At 34.7% G+C, this 22,171-nt stretch overlaps 1 protein-coding gene across 2 annotated transcripts in view; it reads left to right on the forward strand.

Annotated features, from left to right (window-relative positions):
* The window catches only part of SLC16A7 (solute carrier family 16 member 7), an 82,962-nt gene that overhangs the window by 27,530 nt on the left and 33,261 nt on the right, over nucleotides 1–22,171 (forward strand). The window lies entirely within an intron of this gene.

Consider the following 22,171-nt stretch of genomic DNA (forward strand, 5'->3'; position numbering starts at 1 on the left):
GTTGGAGGCATCAACAGTTCCTGATGGAGGGGCTAAGGATGTGAAGATGGCTTTGCATCACTCAGGAATCAATAGCATAGTATTTGTCTCAGATGTTCTCTGTGTTGGCGTATAACAGCTGTTTATCCAGGTTCAAGACAGATGTAAAGTCTAGGTACCATGGCCAGTGCCTTGAAGACGTCTATGTTGGTGGCTTCTTATACGAAACGTGAGACAGCTGAAAGTCAGTACTGGTTTGATGGCCACATGTACAGTGTATCAGAGAAAAAGGCTTTGCCTGATGAGTCTGTGGGTAATTTCAAACTGGTGACCTAGATCTTGGCCTCTCAAAAATAGTCTCAGTGTCTAAAATGGCAGGTTAAAGAGGTGTACTCTTGAAAGAAGGAGTACTTCCACTGTTTCCTTATTTCTTATGTAGATAATGTCTGAACTTGTTTCCAGAACATGGATTGCTTTGTGAGTATTACAGGTGTAATGAAGCTAAAACAGGATTTTTTTTTTTTTTTTTTTTTTTTTTTTTAGAAGTTGTGGCATGAGTCATAAGTGCCTAGCTACGCATTTTTGGCAACTTCTTGATCTTTTCTTCCACTGTACTGTATAAATGGTACAAATGTGATTCTGCCTCCTCAGAACTGAAAAGATTTATCCAACGTTAGAAATACTGAATTTCCAGTAGTCATGTCACTACAGAAATAACTCCTGAGAGGAGATATCTTACATCATTATGGATTATAAAAACTGCTTTGCATTATTTTAATGTTTCTCCAAAATCTACACATTTCCTTTATTTCTTTTAAGTGCTGAATTTTATCCGTAAAGCTTCTATACTTTTTTCTTTTTTTCACCTTGATTTCTTCTCCTTCTTCACATTTATATTAGTAACCAGAAGTACCCTATTTATTTAAACAAGCAGCAGGATAAAATCCAATTTTATTTCACAGGCGTTTCAAAGACACATCCACCTTTTGTTGCTTTGTGAGTTCCTAACATCTCTGTGCTCAGGGAAGCAGCTTTATTTATTTCTTATACTTTGTAAGTGAGGAAGAAGTCTGCTACAAATAATAAATTGATGCCACTAGGATATAACAATCAAAAATCAAGAGATTCTGATGGTCTGAAACCTGCTTTACAAAATTCACATTTCAGCATCTAGTGTCATCCGCATATCTGTAGTGCTGATAAATAATCATTTGTGAAATTCATGTAACTCACAGACTACTAAATAGTTTTAGAAGTACTTGGAAGAAAAAACCGTTTAGTTTCCTCTCAACTTTTGTCATGTGTGACATTCACGGGGTTTCTTTTATTACCCTATGCAGTTGCCATAATAGCAGCAGATCTGTTGTTGGAAACCTCAGGCTGTATTTGTTGCAGGCATACCATGCAAGTAGGAAAATTGTACTTAAGCTTTGACATAGTGCAGCATGACTTGGTTCGTTTATCTAGATCCAGCCAGCTGGGGGTGGTTCAACAAGTTACTCTGTTAGTATGAAATTTAATTCCTTGTCATTTTTGATGGACCATTAATTACTCCTGTCAAATAGAAGAAGGGAAATTTGTAGTTTGAGTCCTAAAAAAAATGTAGGATTATTTCCAGGAGGCTGTGTAAGGAGTAAAACTGAGACTGATTATGGTTTGCTCGAGTCTGGCTTTTTTCCTTTTGACATAATTTCCAGTGTTGGTCATCGTGTTTTAGTTGTGTTATGGCTTGTGTTTCATGAAGAATTACATAAATGTGACATACTTATATGGGTTTTGTTAGTTGTGTCATATAAATCTTTCTCTGGGATATGAAATAGTTTGATCGCCTTCTTCATTTTTGTTATCGGTAGGAAGTTTTGTGTATTTCCACAGAATTAAAATTTCAGTTTTGAAAAAGAATAACATTTAAAGTGGAATAATTTGAATTCCTCATTTTCTTAGTTTAAATCCCTGGGAATTTTTCCTTCAGCTATTTGATCCTCAGAGCTGTAAAATTTGACAGAGTAAACCTTAAAGGATATGGAAGCATTGTCTTTTTCATTTTTTATACTGCTAGCTGATTGTTCTCAGTCATTGCTAGTAAAGCTGAAACTTTCTTTTGACATCTTTTAGAAAAATGCTATTTTTGTCACAGGTATTTGAAGTGTCAATGGAAAATAACTTCCATTGCTGCTTGACTACTTACTGAACTCTGAATTAAAAATTCATTTCTAAAAAACATTATTCTGGCTATTTGATAAATTATAAATTTATAAATTTATATATAAAATTATAAATTATAAAAAGAAATGAACTGAAGCTTTCTATTCTATATTCTATTTAATTTTTCCATGACAAAATGATGAAAAAGAATGAGTGGTGGTAAATGGGATTACCAAATTGTAAATTGTAGATTAAAATGCAGATGATAATATGAAACATATAAATATTATCCAGGATATTAAATTAAAGGACAAAGGATTAATCTTTGTATTTCTTTGTAATTGAATTATAGGCTATGACTTCATTAATTATACATAACAGATATTTGTATCCTGATGTTCGGATCATTGTTTCTCATCTGGAAATATATTCAGGTCATAATTTTAGGACTTGTGGCAGTTGTCTAGAAATCTCAGATATGTCTTTTGTGACGCAGTGTGGTCTCTTGAAGCTCCATTTTCTGAGACTGACTGTTTCTTTGTCATACAAAAGAGATGTTCATATGTCTTCCCAGAAAGAAGAACACAGGCAGAAATATGAGAGGCATAGGCAACATTAATCTGAAGTGTGGATAGTCAGTCCATAGTTAAAAGTTTTTTATAATCCTACAGCTCCTATAAATTTGGAATCTGATGAGGTGGGAGCTATACAAATGAAAATGATTTTACTTTCAAAATACATTGAATTTTGTTAGTTTTCCTATGAAAAACTTGCACAATACCTTGCATACACAGAATAAAGTTCCTATTGCCATGCATCCTGAATTACTCCTATGTTATTCATACTAAGTTATCATGCACAGCGTAAAATCTCTGCATTTTCTGAAAATGAATCTTTGCTTTCTCATGATATTAGTGATTACTCAGACACTGAAATTCATGAAATAAGTGGTCCATTTAAAAATATTTCTGTGTCCTTGCTTAAAGCTTACCTGTTATGAGTGTTGTGTTGTTGTTTGTTTGTTTCTTTGTTTAAATTGCATGCACAAGTAAGACAGACATGCCTGGTAACTACCAAGATTTTAGAATAATGTGACTTTTTTTTTTTTTTTTTTTTTTTTTTTTACACACCTGTCGTAGTCAATCTCTTTTTCTTCAACTACTCTGGCACCAGTATTAACCTTTCAAATGACTTTTGTCTCAGAGATATACTGGGGAAAACTAAACCCCCTAGTTTCATGCATGTTCAATTGTTGTAAACTTTAAAGTTTGTGAAGAGTTTTACTTAATTTAGTTCCAATAATACATGCTTTTTACAGTATCCTTCCCTCCACCTCCCTCTTTGTAAAAAGTTCTAAAGTTGAGGGAAAAAATGGATTTCTGAAAGATAATCCTTCTCCACTGAGTCTAGTTATAAGTTCAGCGGTCCTTGCCTTCTAACTTGATTCAGAATATGATTGTTCAGAGATAAAAAATACCAACAGGAAATAATAAGTGATCATTCCAAAGAAACATCTGGATATATGCTGGATGTCACACCACATGGCACAAGCTAAAGAAAGCCGCTAAAAAAAATACAAATCATGCTATATTTGCTTCTTAAAATGCTGCTTAATCAGTTCACCTGCTGAAGAAGATAAAAACTTGTATTTTCTTATAAACATGTAGGAAATTCTGTGTTGATAATTTCTATTTCGTAACACTCAGCAGCTTGGCCCAGATCTACCTCTTTTCCAAAATCTGTTGAATGATTTCACTGTTGAAAGCTATTTGGCATGCCAGATCTCCAGAAATGCTGTGGTATTCTGTGACAGTCAGATGAGGTCAGAGCAGCTATCGGAAAATGTGCTGCAGGCTGATAGTAGCAAGCCATGAGGTTTTTGGTGTTTTTTTTTTTTTTTTTTTTTTTTTTTTTAAATGCTTGTGACTGTGCTATATAATGCAAAAGCAACATTTGTGTGAAAATAGTGAAAATACAGTTTGTTTGTTTTTTTTTTACTCCCCCCTCCCTCCCCCCCGGATTAACTAGAAAAAAAGCAGGAAGAAATTGAAAACATGACTAGAAGAAAATTCCAATGGTAGGGGAGAGTTGAGTACTGAGCTGAGTGTAGCTATACATGCTACTGAGTCTACCTACATTTTCTTGCATAATTCTCCCCAACTTTTTGCATGACTTAACACAATATAGTGCAAACAAGGTCAATGACAGTGAGCCAAAACCTCTAGTCATTAGGCTAAAAGGTGACCTTGTGCTGTGTTGTCAAATTTTTTGTCTGAAATCTGAACTGAATCTTCTTGCTTTATTCCTAAGTGTAAGCATAGCTTTTGAAATACTGAAAAAATAAAAAACAATTTAAGTAAGATGAGTGAGACAGCACAGAAAGTAAAATGAATGACAAAATTGCACAAAAAATACAGTACATGGCATGTTATTTTGCCCTGAATTAAATTAATTTGTTTTTTGTCCATAACAACTTTTTTTCTTTTTTTTTTTTTTCTTTTTTTTTTTTTTTTTTTAAATGAGTGAGAAAATTACTCTGGCACAGAATATAGTCTGATCTGCTCCTCTTTATATATCTTTTGATAACTATTCTCTCACACTGAATATACAAAAATTGCTCCAATGGTAATGCCTCTTATTTCCATGCTACATTAGACACAAAGAGCACAGTAACAGTATTTGTAAGTACAAGTTCTCAGCTACAAAACACTATTTTTCAGCATAGTCACCACCATTAGCTATGCATTTTTGCCATTGATGAAAAAGAGCCTGCATGCCATGCTTGTCAAAAACTGCTTAACTATCTGGAACATGTCTTTCTTGTTGTCACCACTGCTGAAATACACCACCCACTGCCTCAGTGAGCTCACATCCGCTGGTTGGTTTTCATAAATGTTCAGCAAACATCAATGAATGTCAGTGGGTATATTTTTTTCTGCATGAAGGAGATCATTGACACCCCTTTGCTTCATACACACTTCAGTGTCAGATGCTATTCTGTCAGACTGCCTCTCTGCTGCCATCTGTCACATGGCAACAACATGTAATGGGATTTGGATGGGAAGGTTCAACCTCTTCTACCACACCACCGACATCTACCTCTGATGTTGTGGACAAAAAAATAAAGTAGGAGATCATATTTTCAGAGCAGCTCTCATACAAAAGAGAATTATTTTGTTAGTGCAGAATTTATGAGATTTGCATTTATGATTTCATATAGGTCATATGTGATGCAAAGCCAGTGTTGACTTTAGTTTTTCTATTAAACCTGTACACTTGGGGATGAGTACTGTGTCTTTCAAGGACTGGCATTTTCATTTGCAACAAGTAAAAAGAGAAGGTTACTGCTACGTCATCACTTCAGATTTACAAAATCGAGATGTCAAACTTTTTCAGTAGAAGATCTTGGAAATTAGATTTTTACTTGGCCTACCAGAGATGGAATTTGTTAAATTCAGAATAATAAAAAAGATGTAATTCTTTGTGTAGGAGAGAAATATTCTAAGATGAACCACAGAGAGACTGTTGTTATATAATCAACGAGTTAAATATGTTACAAGGCTTCATTCACTTTAATTAAAAAATATTATTAGCACTGAATTTGCCAGGTTTACAATGAAGACAAAGGATATTTTTTTTTTTTTGGAAATTAAGTGACATTGGCTTTAATATTTAATAGCATTTAATGTGTTCCTTTTTAATAGAGAAAGATTATTTCAGAAACATTCTCCTTTTGCATTCAGGATTTTTCTTTTTTTTTTTTTTTTTTTTTAAAGTGTCTGAATTGTTTTTACTAATTATAATCTAAACTGCTGAAAAGAATATGGCTATTTTTATCATTTTACTTTTAAAGTTAGTTGCATAAACAAACCTTTGATGCAGTCACAAGAATCTGGGGGATGGAGGGGGGTACAACCTTTTTGAAATTGAGTTCAATCCTACTACTGTTCTCATTCCGGAAAATTTTGTGCAGTGCCTTGTCCTTTTCTGTGTGCTATGATTGTTTCAGAGAAACAATCATGATGTCACAGCTCTGAAAATACACAGATGCCACTGCCTACTTGCAGGTAACTTGCCTGTTACATTTTAATATTTGTACATAACTCAGAGTACTGTGCCATGGCAGAAAACACTTAAAAAAATGCAGATAGATTAAATAGGTTGTAACACTGGCTTGCAGAAAATACAGTTTTCAAGGGCAGCAATATTACAGTGTTAAAGACCATGACATCAAGAATGCATATTACGTCTCTGAAGACTGAAAGAAGCCAATAGACAGAATATTCTACAACAGCAGAATTAATGAATTCTGTAATGGACCAAATGAAAATAACAGAGCTGATCATTCACAAACACTTTACTGAGAACTGTTTGTGTCCTTAGAAAATGATCGTCATTGGTTTTCGTTGCTTTTTGTCTTGTAGAAATTTATTTGGCTTAATATCATAATCTCTTAATTCATACAATTTCTATGAAAGGAAGTAGGAACTTAGTACATAAGCTTTATATAAGTTTCATGATAATTAGTATAAGCTTATATATAAATGTTAGTAATCAAAATCTCAAGCAGCTGCTGAACAGCTGACGGCCCTTAAATTACTACTTGCTTCAGGATTCTAAAATTCTGTGCTTATCATGGTCAGAAATGTCCAGTTTGACTGTGCTAGGTGTAATGCTGCCTTTTGGTCTGTTAAGTAAACAACATGAAGTTGTTTGGTGGGTCAGGGCTATTTGACATTTGACACATAGTCAATAGGTTGTCACAGTGTTGGCTCTTTTAGGTGACCTTGTCATTTCCTTGAGCTACTTGTGCAAGGATCAGAACATAAACTAACATCCAAGTTAGTTTTCTATGAGAAAAATTTCTAGCTGTCATGTTTTCTGTTTTAATAGATTTCATCAGTTATGAGACTGTTCAGGAGAACGTTGCTGTTCCATATGATAATTTCTTTATTTGTTTGTTTTGGAGGAAATTATCTCAAGTTCTTTGGCTGGAGAAATTGCTGCTTTAGAGGTGGATAGGTAAACCTGGAATGGGTAGGTTTACCTGGAATGACTTTTCATTGTAGACCAGTTAGACACATTTAACCCACAACCAATTTGCAAAGGTCTTACGAACAATTGTTTTATTTTAAATAATAAGAAATCTATGCAGATTCTCAGGTACTTTGTTGAATTGAGAGGTGTAAGGCTTTCTTGAAATTGCGAGAAGAATTTGATGCAGAATGGGAGAATGGGTCCAGGTCACCTGAAGTCATTGCCTTGACTGGAAGAATTATGCAGGAAGATAAAAGACAGTCAGGTGTATACTTATTACTATTGGTACACTCATAAGGTAAATGTAGATCATGATGAAATTGTCATTAAGATAAATACAATGGAACCAAGTAAAAAGAAGAAATTTCAAAGAAGGAATTAAACATGCCAGTCAACTTGACAGATACAATCAACTCATACAGCAGTGAAAGCACATCTCAGAGTGAGAGAACTAATGTATGACTTCAAAGATTTAATACATGTTTCTGTTTTGTATTCTCTGTCCTGGTTACATCTACCTATTTGCAAAAGAAGCATAATATTTCATAAAGACTGCATATTTTTCACAGTCAGCTGACTGGACAACACTGTTATTCAGAAGAAATAAAAAACCTACAACCAGTTGTTACATTTAAAGTCATTTATAGGTAGCATTTTTTTTTTTTCTTTAAAATGTAATAACCTAGAATGCATGCATTAATGCTATTTTGGATAGTGGTTTCTTGATAAAGTAAGTCTTTCTTTTAATAGAGGAGGATAGAGACACCATATGAGCAGTAGCCATTTTATGTCAGTCCCAAGGTGCAAATATGCTCTAGAGCCATCCTTGCTTTGCTTTGCTTAAATAAGCAGTTTATTTCAAGTACTTTATTGCAGTTAAGGGTGAGCTGTAGCTACATGACAGTATATGTTGGGTTAATATTACATTGTTTCACATCAGAGCAGGTATGTATGATGTATTAGAGCAAATAAATCTGTGAATTTCTCTGTTAAGAGACAAACCATTTTTCCAAAGTAAGGTGCAGTTATGCAAATATCTTCAATACTTGAGGGTATACCATGTACATGAGATATGTAACTATAAGGTAACTTTTCTTGACATAATTATGTAGGAGGCACAAATATAACCTTGTTTTCTGGATCATGACAACATCATTAGTATTTCTGAGTCAGTTTTCAGAATCTGAATGATTATGTGGAGTATTAGGTAGTCATTATTCACAAAGGTAGTCATTATTCAGTCTTACTTAAGTTTCTTTGGTTTTTGGGGAAGGGTAATTTGTAATCCTTTATTTCAAAGTGTTTTAGCCTTTAAACAATTATGCATTTGTTGCATTAAAAAAAAAAAACAAAAACAAAAAACAAAAAACAAACAAACAAAAAAAAAAAACAGCACAAAAAACAAAAGAAGAAACAAACAAAACAAAACATAAATAATTCCTGATTAGTTTGACTGAATTATTTGCATACCATAATGAACTTTGGAGATGTTCCATATACAGAAGCAAGGTTACAGTTAATTTCACTGAGTGATATAAAAGCTTTAAGGAGAGTTAAATGGATGATTCAACACTTAGATTATGGTCAGAACAGCCTTTCACAACACTTACTTGGGAGCAGCCCACAGCAATATTTGGCCAATATAGCAATACAAGTTCATTATAACTGCATCAAGCACTCTGATTGCAAAACTTCAATCTGTTCATTTTACACCTGAGAATATTCACAAATTAGAGAACCTGATATTTCTCAAAGAGGCTTAAACTTTTATTATTCTTGGACCATGTTGATGTATTATCTTTCCAACTCATAATTAGTTATCAAACCCAACCAAAGTTTGGGTAAGTCATTTTTTCCCCATTTATTCTGTCAGCTTAAGTTTGTAAGAGATATAAAAGTCCATTAGTTTGAAATCACCACCTGCATGTCCAAATGCAGTGTGTGAGAAATGACAAAAGTAAAATAAAAAAATATAAGTCTTCCAATATCAAACTTTTGCATTTTTTTTCTTTATGTTTTTTTTATTGTTAAAAATGTCTGAAACAGCTTATGAAAAAAAATACAATATTATTAATTAAGGAGCTTGCTTGAAAAGATTTCCCATTCTTTGAAGCAGAATTAAACAGTTCTTTATGTTAGCTTGCTATTAAATTATACTTAGCAATCACAGGTAGTAAGAATAGCTATTTGTTATGTATCTTCACTATAAATGAATGCAGGAAACCATACAAAGTGACTTTTATGTTTGATGCATAACAGAAAGAAGCTGAAGCCAACTGGAAAAGTCAAAAAATATCTGGAGTATTCCATATGCTTCTCCTAAAAGTCCTATTTTATTTTGTTAAGAAGATGAGTCATAGCTTTATTTACACTTTGGTGATGAAAGCAACACTATTTGCTTCATCATTTTGTACTCTTGTTCGTTTCCTCAGGAAAACGATACAGATGTATTGAGTCACTGAGTCTCTTTGCTTTCCCACGTTGTTGGTAAACTAAAGGTCACTCTGAAGGTTTATTAGTATTGCATCTTGCAGCATTCAGATCTGTTCTGCAGGGGAAAACGAAACACTTCCCCACAAAGGGCAAGTGAAAAATTCTGTGTCTTCCAAATTCACTTCCTAGCTAGAGTCACCTACATATGTAGCACCATTTTCTAAGATGAACATAAGTGCAACTTAGGTATGTTTTTCCACTGGATCATTCATTTTACAGTGTATATGATACAATAACTGTGTGTTACAGGTATATTTTTAGAATGATTAAATTGTGCTAGGCAGTAGACCAAAAACTCTTTCTACATGTGACAGACGTATAAATTTATATGGGGCCAATTAGAGCAGAGTTCATTTTACACTACTGTCATCTCTTAGTAAAAACATTTTGTTGATCAATGAGATGAATCTCACCTTACCTAACTTAGAAATGAAATCAAAACCAAAGGAAATAAAACAAAACAAAAGTCCAAATACCATGTGTAATATATAAAATGTGAGATATGATGGAAAGGAAATAATTAAACTAAGGCTGAACAGAACAAAGTTTTTTGGCTTAAGTCAAACAGATTAACACAAGTGTAACCTTCCCTCAAGAATACCAGGCAGCACATCCAGTAATAGAGAGAGTTGTGAAAAACTGAAAAAGGTCTTTAACAAAGAACCTGTGAATGAAAATAGATACTTACTTAAATCCAGTCGTCCCAGAACAGGGTTGCTGTTTCATCCACAGCTGTTGACTGGGAAAGAATTTAGCTAAATGGCAATTAAAAATACAGTGTTTTTCATATGTGAAAGCACATGCCAATGCATAGGTAATGTGTGCATAAGTCTATGCATTCTTTTGGATAGGTAAGATGATTGTTTAAGAACAGCAGAAATGAATCAAAGATATGTACTTAAGGGCTTTAATTAAAAACATATAATCCAGAGATAGGCTCTTTGTTTACAAAGAAAAGTGTTATTGTCTTGAAGACTGAAAGAAGACTTCAGAGAATTAAAATGATCTTAGACTGTGAATCCCAGCATTATAGTTCTTTCTTAACCTTCAGATTTAAAAATTTGCACTACCACTGTGTCTTGTTATCAAGACATAGTGAAAAGATATGCAAAGTGTGCTGTGGATTTCTTTAGACTTTATGATTGGTTTTATATGTAGAAAGCTTAGTTAAACTCTTGTTTTTATGTAACAGTTGACATTTAGTATGTATCATATGATAGCAACAGAATGTGTGTATGTATTGGTTTGTCATAACGAAAATACAACTCATAATTTTTTGCTTCTGATCTGGTTAAACTTCTGTCCTGAAAGGGGCAGCAGGGTCATTGCAATAGACTGAGGCATTCAAATAGATTGATGTCCTACATTCAGTGTTGTTTGGTTTTGATTTATTAAAAACTTAGGTAGATATGATTTACTGAAAGTACTGTGCCCTTTTGATAGTTGGAATCATGCAAACACCATAGATAACTTTATATTTCTTTTCTCTCATTTGCTATATATTTATGTAAACTGTACTCCTTCTTCTATTGTAGCTAATATAAAGAAATCTTGGTGACTACTATTATTCTGATCTAGATTCTCTATAATGATGAGGGAAATGTGCTTTACAACATGTTACCACAATTCACGGGAGAACAATCCAAAGTATAAAGCTTTTCATGTAACCATATAGAAATGAAAAAGCTTATACTTTGGAGTCTAATTACTTGTTTGGTTTTGGCAAAGAAGGGTTATGTGCAGAAAAGTGCTTGGAATAAGTTTTGCTGTTATTAGAGCATAGCATATATAAACAAAAGTCCTTCTAATTTTGGAGTTATTGAGTTGCTTTTGACAAATGAAACAATGCTGTCTCCAGTACATAACTTCTGTCCACAATGTGTAATTTACTAGCTAAATCAGAAGTAATAGAGTAGTAGAACTCCTGTTTGCAGGACTGCTCACTGGGTCAGCAACGCAACCAGTACAGTATCCTTTTTGAATTGCTCATTTATATTAAGAAATGGATTTGTATTTAGAAAAGGACTTTTTTTAATGTTTGGAAGGACTTTTGTTACAGACTAAGGTGCTTGATAAGTTCTGATCAAGTTTCTGATCTGGAAAAAGTTCTGATAAGTATCTGATCTGGAAAAAAAAGAAAAAAAAAAAGCTGCAAAGCTGCTGTAGGGCAGAGAAATGGATGTTGTATAAGGTAAACGCATAGTTGTGGAGTCAATCGAAAACATGTAATGAGAGATTCAAATCTGTAAAAACACAGAAAAATCAGAAAAACAGGGAAAATGAATATTTTATTCCTAATATTTTTTATTCCTCGTGTAAGCACAAGAGGGAAATGATTTCAAAATTGTATAGCACATCTCTAGCATCCTTCAATGGTTGGTCATCTCATTTTATTGAGTGCATCAAGGAAGTGACAATAATTTTATGACATTACGCCATAGCAGAGCTACAGTCTTCTCACACATATTCTTGGCATTCAATGAGGGCAGAAACTAAAAGGCAGAATAAAAAAATGCAAATAATACAGTATAATCGATATGATTAAATTAAATTCTTGATGAATTCTAAAGCTTTCTGCAAATAATTCAAAGACTGTTTTAAGTGCAGCATTGCAGAACTACTCTGTCAAAGGTGCAGCTGTATGATGTACCCTTTGGACAGAGTGTACTGGGCTAAGAAAGTGTTCTACATAATAGACACAATAGACACATGGTTTTTGATCTCCTCACGTCCCATTTCTCACAATGGGTGGCAGAGTACACATTAGAAATAGATTAAATTGTCTTGGTCTTTAAAGTTATTTTGTATATATATCAGCAGGTCACCTCATTAACACTTGGACAAAGTACATAGTAAGTTTTTAATTAAACATCCTCTTCCTTCCCATGGAAATCAAATACAATCCTAGCTTCTTCCTTCCCATATTTGTTTATGTTAAACATTATTGTTGCCTAAATTATATTAGTTTTGGTACATACTTCAAATAAGTTTTTTTATCACCATGTTCCAGACTGGACAAATAATCATCACACGTGCACTTATTTTTTGTAGTGCAGTGCCATGATACCTGAGTGTAACTGTTGTCTAGATGGGATACTGAGCTAACAAAGCTATTCTGCTCTTCTATTAAGAGACAGTGTGAGTACTTCTGTATAACACCAGACTGTTCCATGTAAATATATACCTCCCCTTTTGCTCGGTTGTCTGCTCAATGTTGCATCTCATGAAATAAAAGTATATTTTGTACCAACATAAATATCAGCATAAGAGAAGCAGCAGCTTGAGTGTGCTGGACATTGCTGTCTACTTTAGTACAAGGTAGTTAGAGATGCTACCTTTCCCTTCATAGTCCTCAAGGTGCTATTGAAATGTGGTTTCTGTAGTAAGAAACAGCAAGTGCATCTTCAAGGATGGCCTCTGCATGAGTATCGTGGTAGTATATATGCCTGTTTATCTATTGCATAGAACTGAGGAACTGGATGCAGTAGGAGTGAGCATACCTTGCTCTCAAGTTTTACTTTTTTAGAGTCCTGGAAATCACTGGTCATAATATGAATGCAATGCTAGGGTAAACTGTGACTGTAAAAAAAGTGTTGACATTTTCAGAACTCCTCCAGTTTGATTTATGAGCCCACACAGATTCGGTTCTCAAAGCATTTTTATTTATTTATTTATTTATTTATTTATTTATTTATTTATTTATTTTAATAACTATATAGAACTTTTCATCTCTGCTGAATTCTGTTAAGACACATTGATAAAATACTTATTTTCATTATTTCTACAGATCTAATAGGATTTAGTAATTCTTGAATAATCTCTGAATTAATTTCTTTCGGTTGTAGTCTACTTGAAATAACATTTTAATCTTCACTTACAGAAAGAGCACACACATCAAGCTATTATGGGCACAGCTGTATCAATTTGATTTTTCAGTTTAAATTACCCATATATTTTTAATTTTGTTTCATACAAATAGATAGATCACTTTCTCCACTCCCATAAAGCTTTAGAAAAACTGCCTTAACTGAACATCGTCTTACTTATGTGACCTGAAATCTGGAGAGGTTTTAGACTGGCTACCTACAGAAAATATTCTGTCTTTTCCAAGATTCTGTAGTTCCCATATAATATCTTTCAAAGGCTACTTTCCTTATTGTGAGTTTTTATGATTCTGCCCATTTTCTTCTTCCCAACATATTTTGCATACCTTTCCACAAGTTAACTGTGGCTTAACTAATGTGTAATTCTTTAGTTTTGTTTTAGTGGTTCACACTTTCAAAAGCTTCCATCTCAACAAAAACACTACTAACTTTTTCCGTTTTAATTATAATACAGAAAACATTTCTTAAGCCACTAACAATTCCCAAATTGGCAAGAATACCTGAAGTGTGGGCCCAGCATAAGCTTTTGCAGTCTGGAGATACTTTCCAGCCTTGGACAGTTATTTGATCCCAGTCATATGTCCTTAGGAACAGAATCCAGATCAGTTTACTTCCTATTACATAATCTAAGTAGATGTCGTGGATGCTGAAACATTAGTAACTATTTCCACCCGTAGAAGTCATGTGCTGCACTAATGTTGAAGAAGAATATTTTCTCCATGTGCTCAAGGTGATACTTTCAAACCAGGATTTAGTTTAAGGGTACTATGTATGCAAAAAGTACCCTGGGCTGTGATACCGAAGCAGAGAAGACAAACAGCTTGGACTGTAATCTCAAGAGCACATATGAACTTTGGTAGTATTTACAGAAATTTATGGCAGCAGAATTTGGAGTCTATTGCATCTTCAGAACATTGAACTGATAGATGGATGTGAATATTATGTTCAGCAAGAAATAGACAAAATATTGCATTTTCTGAAGTAAATAATTACATAATATGAATTCTGATTCTGAAAACCTTAGATAGTTGCACAAAGAATGAGCTATTTCTTACCATCATCAATATTTTTTTCTCTATCTTATCATAGAATGATATTAAAATGAATATTTTTTATTATTGATAATGTAAAATATGCTGCTTTGCAAACTGTGCTATTTATTTTTCAAGTAACGTACAGCAGCAGTACAGATAACTCCATTAACACTGACCTCAAGCCATAGGACCTACACTTGTAAAATATTACAAAAAATGAATATTTAACTCTTCTCCCAATTATCAGAACTCTTTAAAATATCTATTCAACATATATGATATGCTCTAGATTTATGTGAAGCCATTGCTGTTATTTTAGGTATTCATTTTTTATAATTTGAATTAAAATTGAATTTTAAAGTCTATGAATGTGCTGATGAAGGCTTTGAGCCTGTGGCTCAAGAATGGTCTATGAAGTGTTAAAATAATATGTGCCTACAACATGTTTTAAGGCTGCTAACCATCATAGTTAAATATGATGGAGTACTCATAGAATTTAAAGGATGATAGGAGCAGTTAGAAATAAATGAATAAGCAGATCAATATTCTTGCAGTGCAAAGAGCTGATGCTTTGAGCTGTAATGAAGGAGTTTAGCTGAGCTTATTAAAACTTCTTTAATGGAACAACAAAGTTTGCGGTTTTAGGGTTTTTTTTGTTTGTTTGTTTTTGAAAAGTTGATTAGTTTGACAATTTTTTTTCTTTCAAGTGTGCCAAATTTTTCATCAGCCTCAATCAACTTATTGTTAAAGCTGATTAATTCTTTGGACTGGATCACTGGCATTTTCAATTTAGCCTTCAACATTTCATTTCAGTGTGCTCCAGTTTGGGTGGGGTGCCAACTTCGCTGTGTTAGATATTTTATTGACCGCTTTTTTGAAGTAATTGAAACAGAATTGCAATCACTGTGGTTGGAATACATTTCACTTAACTTTACTCATCTAGCCATTTAGTCATCTGGAATAAGGTGGTCATTTATGTTTCCCATAAGGTCAAAGAAAAATGGTAATAACAAATGTCTGATGAATGGAAGTCCAACCCAGAATTGTGGCAACTGTGAATGCAGAACAGATTTTAGAAGTTGCGATAGTAGTATTCAATGTGAATCCGGCAGCAACAATAAATCTTGTAATCTGATCTCAATCATGTAATATTAATTTCAGTGTAATTTTGTCAGATAGGGGTCTCAGTTCGGTAAAAACCTCTTTAGTGACTTTGTAATAACAGCCTCAGCCTTTGTTTAAACAGCGATGACCTAGAGTCCTGATGTGAATGGGATTTTGACTACACTTTTTCAGGTACTTAACTCATTTTTGCTTTTCATAGGGCAACATCTTACCACACAGGATTCACTTCTGTCTCAGTAATCCTGCAGTGAGTCCTCAAACTGGGACATAAGATGTGCCTTCATTCCAGTTTGAATTAGACCTTTCATCATTCCTGCGGACATCAGGAACTCACAGCTTGTAATAGTGCTTGTTTAACAGTTTTTGCTTCTCCATCCAATTTTCTGCTCAGCTGCTGCTGTTACTAGGAATCAGCCCATTGCAACACCAAAGCCTACAAGGAAAGAGAGTTACCAGGATTGTTCATTTATTTTTGTCTCATAACACGTGGCTTTCCCTTCATTCTGCCTTCCTCCACAGAGCCAGCCACTGCTAACCTTCCAGGCATTTGGAACAAAGTTATTCCTATGTGTGCCTTGGGTGTGTGAGGGCCTATTACTTTCCCACTCTGCCTTCAGGCACATGCTAGTGTTGGTACTGCTTCAGTAGGATGAAAAGTATCTTACAGTATTGATTCTTAGCTATAAATTATGGATGGTTGAATAACTGCATGTTTCTTTCATAAATATGAATGTTTAGAAATACTCGTTTGCCTGATCTTGGAGAGAAAATATAATTAGTCTTTTTTTCTTTAATAAGATAGAGCATGATATTTAAAATGGCTGTGGTAATATATTTTAACATCATTGGTTATTGTGCTATTAAAGATTGAAGTGAAACAGGCTTTAAAATTAAGTAGGACCAGTGATTTTTTTTTCTTTTTTTTTTTGAAGATTTGTCTAGATTAAAAAAACCAAAAAATTAAAAAAAAAAAAAAAAAGATAAGTCCTAACATAAATCTCATAAATAAAAATGTAGCTTACTATATTTATATTATAATGTACTTACTGTACCTTTTGCTATCTGGAAAGCGCTGTCTTTCAATTCATGGAAGTTGGAGAAACTTTACAAAAACAGCAGCTTTCTAAAATACTTGATAATTTGGGTGCATTTTTAGCAGTTTTGTTCTTCACAGAGTGTTTATCCTGCAGGTTAGACCCCAGTGGAAGAAAGTGCAGTAATGTCAAGTTCTGAGTATATTTGTAAGACACTTGGCTTTTATTAATCATGTACCCCTCAGTCTCTGTATATGGACATTCAGACAAAATGAAGCCTGTTTTTCTGTTTCAGGAAAATCAGTAGGCTGGCTACCAGTGCTTGTTAGGAGCTACTTTGCCTATTAAAGCTCAGAGATAAGAGCAGAGAACAGTCTCTCTTGGTCCCTTCAATAGGAGTCCTTCTATGTCCTGCCTTTCTCCACAACAAAATCAGAACAAAATAATCTCACAGAACTGACAAAGATTTTTTTTTTTTTTTTTTTTTCAAATAATGGATGTTGCTTAAAGAATAATAGAAAACTGCTGAAGAAGTACCATTTAGTGTAAAAATACCCCTGTAATACAGTCCTGCTTGGAATTTGTTAGAGCTACTAATAAAAATAGGAAAAAAAATATATATATATTTTCAGCTTTCAAACAGGGATCTTTTATTGAAGTATAATTCCTATATAGCTCATTCCTTAGCTTATGCTACCACAGAGTCATTGATTTTAAATATAACCATGCTATTAATATTCATTAGGGTTTAGAGCAGCAGACTATCTAAATCTACAAAACAAAGATTGTACCCTACCTATGCTTACACATCAAGCTGTACAATTAATCAGCATTTGTTACGTAATGAGCTTTAAAAATCTCACTCTTAACTGACAGTTTACTTAGGCATTAGTCCACATCCCATCTCTGCCACCCATTTTGTTGTAAGTTTCATTCAAGTTATTTATCCTGTTACTGTATTTGTTTTCTGTGTCTGGAAGTGAATGAGACTTTTGAATCACCTCACCAGAATATTAGGCGTCTGAGTGAACTGAAGTTTGCAAAGCTCTTTGCAGTCCCTGGCTTACCATGTGAAGCTGGAATGCCCTACACACATGCTAAGTATTCTTACTATCGTGCAAAAAATAGGGACAGATTTTTCACATGCCATCTCTTTTCCTCTGGGACAAATGGCAGACAGAATGCAAGTGGAGAATGAAGCAGTTATATAAATGGTGCAGAAGAGCAAATCTAAAGCACCCAGTAAAATTCATGTCTCTGTAAACATGAGAACAGCACAACCCCTTCTGAGAAGTCTGTGACAAGCTGTTGTACTGAGAGCTGATGCTGGTGCTGGCAAGTACAGAATATTAATGAAGCCCTGGTCTGAACAGGTTGATCGTGACTGACTGAAGTCTGCAGCACTTGGTATCAAGATACATTATTTGTAGTGTTTGCTCTTGGTTTGACCTTACTGTTTGTTTGCTTGTGTGCTTCTTCCTCTCACCATTCCATCCTCTCTTCTCTATTTCCTTCTTTCTTTTCTCCTTCTCTTCCTCTCCCTCCGTATCTCTTTTTAATTTACTTGTTCTCATTAGCCCAATTAAATCCTGGTGTGCTGAGATACCTAAATAATAAGTGTTGCATATCACATGTTTTGAAAGTATCCTCTTGCTCTCTTTCTACTATTTCTTAGTAGACATGTACAGCTCTTTAAGTTAGATATGTTCTTGTTCACTGCTTACATAACAGGGATTTATACAGGGGAACTAGAAGAAGCTTAGGATAAAATCCTTGTTCACAGACTAATTCAAGGTATAGAAAGACTGAGCAGCCTCTCTGTACCTGACAGAGGGAAGAGGGCTGATGGCTTCCCCAAGGACATGCTTCACTCGTTGTCCCCTGCTGCTTGTCCATGCAGATGACATCACTGTCCCTCACCCACTGCTTGCCCATAAAAGGAAGGGGATGATAAGGACTGCCTGGTGAGCCGATAACACACAATGGAATTTGTGTGACTGCATGTCAGTTCTGCTGGTGACCTTCATTTACTCGAATGCAGCTTTTCCTTCCCCCACCCCTTGGCACTATGTTCTTCACAAGCACCTCATCACACTTGACTGTTTTTACATTTTCTACTGTGTATATCTTAATATTCTTCATGGCCCATAATAAGCTCTGAGAGCTCTGGAAAGACTTTTCACTTGTCACTGCTTCAGTCCTCTCTCTTCTTATTCTTCCTCTGTCAGAATTTGTACCTACTTATCTAAAATGCTTTTTCATTTTGGTTGCTAATGGATTTTGCACTCATCTGTATACTTCCTATAGTATCAAAATGTTACCAGTTAAGCTTAAGAAAAAAGCTGGGGATATTAATTTGCTAGACTGCTTTAGGTGGAGTTTTGTTTTGTGGATATTAAATTATTTTTTTACAGGACAAAGCTGCTTTAGTTCCTGTGAAAGTATGGGATGTTTGGATGTTTGAAATGTAGGAATTCATATTTCTAAGAAAATAATTACTTTTTTTTTTTTTTTTTCTTGGTGCAACTATGTATGTATTTATTTATGTATGTTCTTTTTACCTTTTAAAGTGAGTTAAAATTGGCTGTTGTGATCATAAAGGAATACCAGGGAAGCTATTATTAACTACACTCTGTGGAATATACAGGACATGTAAGATACAATGATCCAGACTCCTCTTTGTGGCAGGGCAACGTCTGGCATAGGATAGCAGACAGTCATTCACTGTAGCAGTGCTATCAGCTGGCAGTGCAGTGGGCTTTGCAGCATAGGCTGAAAAGCATAGAAACAGCCACTGCACCTTTGCTCTTTTCCCTGATGTCCTCTTAGTTTAGTCTGAAGCTTTCAAAGAGAGAACATTGAACTGTTGGAGCCTGTCCTGCTACCCTGAAAAAGCAAATACAATGAGATATTTTCAAAGAGCTGATATGTAAGAATCATATTATTATCTAGATTGGAAAAGATCTTCAAGTCCAACCATCAGCCAGACCCACCAAATCCACCACTAAACCAGATCCCTTAATGCCACATACTTAATACCTTTCCAATGTTTCTCTACCCCCTCCATGAAGAAATTTCTTCCCAGTACCCAATCTCAGCCTCTCCTGGCACAACTTGTGCCTGTTTCCTTGCAAGCTATTACTTGATGCCTGAGAAAAGAGGTGATGGAAACCTTCCTCACTGCAACCTTTTTTCAGATATTTTTAGACAGTAGTGAGGTCTCCTTTCATTTTTCTTTTGTCCAGAATAACCATCTCCCATTTCCTCGATTGCTTCTCATCAATCTTTTTTCTAGACTCTTCACAAGCCTCATCATGCGTCTCACCATCCCTTGACCTGCTGACCACACTTCTTTGATGCAATTCAGGATATGGTTGGCTTTCTGGACTGTCAGGGCACCTTGCTGGTTCATATCCAGTTTGCCATCCACCAGTTTGTTTGTGAAGGTTCTATGCTCCAACTTTTCATCTCCCAGCTTGTATTGATAGCTGCAGCACAGATGCAAACCCTTGCCCTGCTGGCCACCCTATTTCTGCTGTAGGCCAGGACTCTGCTGGCCTTCATCAGCTTGACACAATGCTGGCTTGTGTTCATCTGGCTGTTGTCTACGACTCCCAGGTCCTTTTCTGCCAAGCAGTTTTCCAGCTGCTTTTCCCCAGTCCTACAGCGCTGCGTTGAATGGCTGTAACACTTGGGCACTGCTGGAGTTCATCTGACCAGTGTACTGGCAGTGATTTTGCCAAACACTGTATGTTATTTTTAGGAAAAAGCATGCTGCCTCAATAAATTGATAATCACTTTACTTTTTTATGGGCAGCAATTCCCCAAAGTTGCACCATATTACTAGAATTTATAATAGAGATAGGAGTGCTGTTGTATGAATATGAAATATAAAAACAAATATGCTCAAACTCTGAAGTGCAAGAAAATAGTACTTAACCTTTTATTGTCATTATTATTATTTTTTTCATGAAATAACTGAAAATTTTCTCTGATGGTCAGTACAACAGCTTTCGGGGACAGAAAACTGCTGTCCCAGGCCATTCAGTTAGGTCATAAAAATAGGGATTTTCTTTCTTTTCATGCCAATTTATTTGTTATTGTTTTTTTGTTTTGTTTTGTTTCCATGTGGAGGTAATCACTTACTGTGTGTGCTCTAGTGAACAATAAACTTTTTGAGGTACTCTGACTTCCAGTTGGTCCTCTGTCAGTAAACAGGTGTTTAACTACTTTGCCAAAATTTAATTTCAGCAACTGTAATTGTCTCTACTTTCCCAAATTCTAGTGGCAGACCCAGGTTTTCCTTTCTGATTCATGATTAATATTAAGCTGAGTCTGGGGTAACCAGAAATAAAGTACGTGCCAGGGGTACTTTCTGAACATGCATATTAATTAAAAAAAAAAAAAAAAAAAAAAAAAAAAAAAAAAAAAAAAGTCTGTGTACAGAGAAGCAGAGTAGTAGATATCTATTGCTGTCAGCAGCAAATCTATATGACATGATGCAGAAAACAAATTAGTTGGGATACGGCAGCCTTGCATAGAAGCCAGGTGTTTAGTGGTTGATTTAGCCCCTCTGGAGGTTAGCCAGTATGAAGGTGATGCCTACAACCAGCTGCAGTGAAGTGGAGAATCAGAATTAAGGAGGTTTCTATCACAGAGGTGACCTTATGATAGATAGTTTGTAAAGGAACACTTTGCTAGTTTGTGGCATGTATTGTAGGCAATAGTATATGGCATTTACCCTGACAGCAATCTAGGCACTCTACTGGGAATTAATATAAGCTGACACAGTTCACTCTTTAGTTTTTTGTTAAAGTAATCATATAACTCCCAGTGCTAATGCAGTTCGCTGTGAGAAACTGGGGTATGATGTAAGCGACACAGAAGAAATCTCACTGAGACTCACTGGTAATCATAAGCACAACAAAAAACTTACATACTATTATGATCTGCAGCTTTCAGTACTGGTATGTCAGGGGACCAGTCAAGAGTAATAAGTCAAGTAAATGCCCAAGAAAGAAACATAGAAGGTGGAATACTCAGGATGTGAAGTCTGTGTAGGTTGCATTACAGAGACAAAAACACAGTGGACTCCAACTTTGTTTAATAATAAAGGGGATCTAGATTGGAAATATCTCAGAACTACAAAAATAATTCTTGCAGCTACGTTTTTTAGGAATATAATATCAAGATGATAATATATAATATCTATAGGCATAAATATCAAGATGATAAAAAAAATATAAAATTAGTTTCACGCTTTAGGAGTTTTAAGTGAACTACCTATGATTTGTGAAGCTTCCGGATTTTGTTGTTGTTGCACCTCTATGAATCTCTACAAAAAATCATTCTGGTGCTCTCTATTATGGAAAACTTTAAATTAGAAAATAGCTGTGGAAAGTATGTGAGGACTTCCTGACTTCCTGATGTCTTTAAATGT

This window comes from Excalfactoria chinensis, chromosome 1 (genome assembly GCF_039878825.1).
Source record: "Excalfactoria chinensis isolate bCotChi1 chromosome 1, bCotChi1.hap2, whole genome shotgun sequence".
NCBI classification, from domain to species: domain Eukaryota; kingdom Metazoa; phylum Chordata; class Aves; order Galliformes; family Phasianidae; genus Excalfactoria; species Excalfactoria chinensis.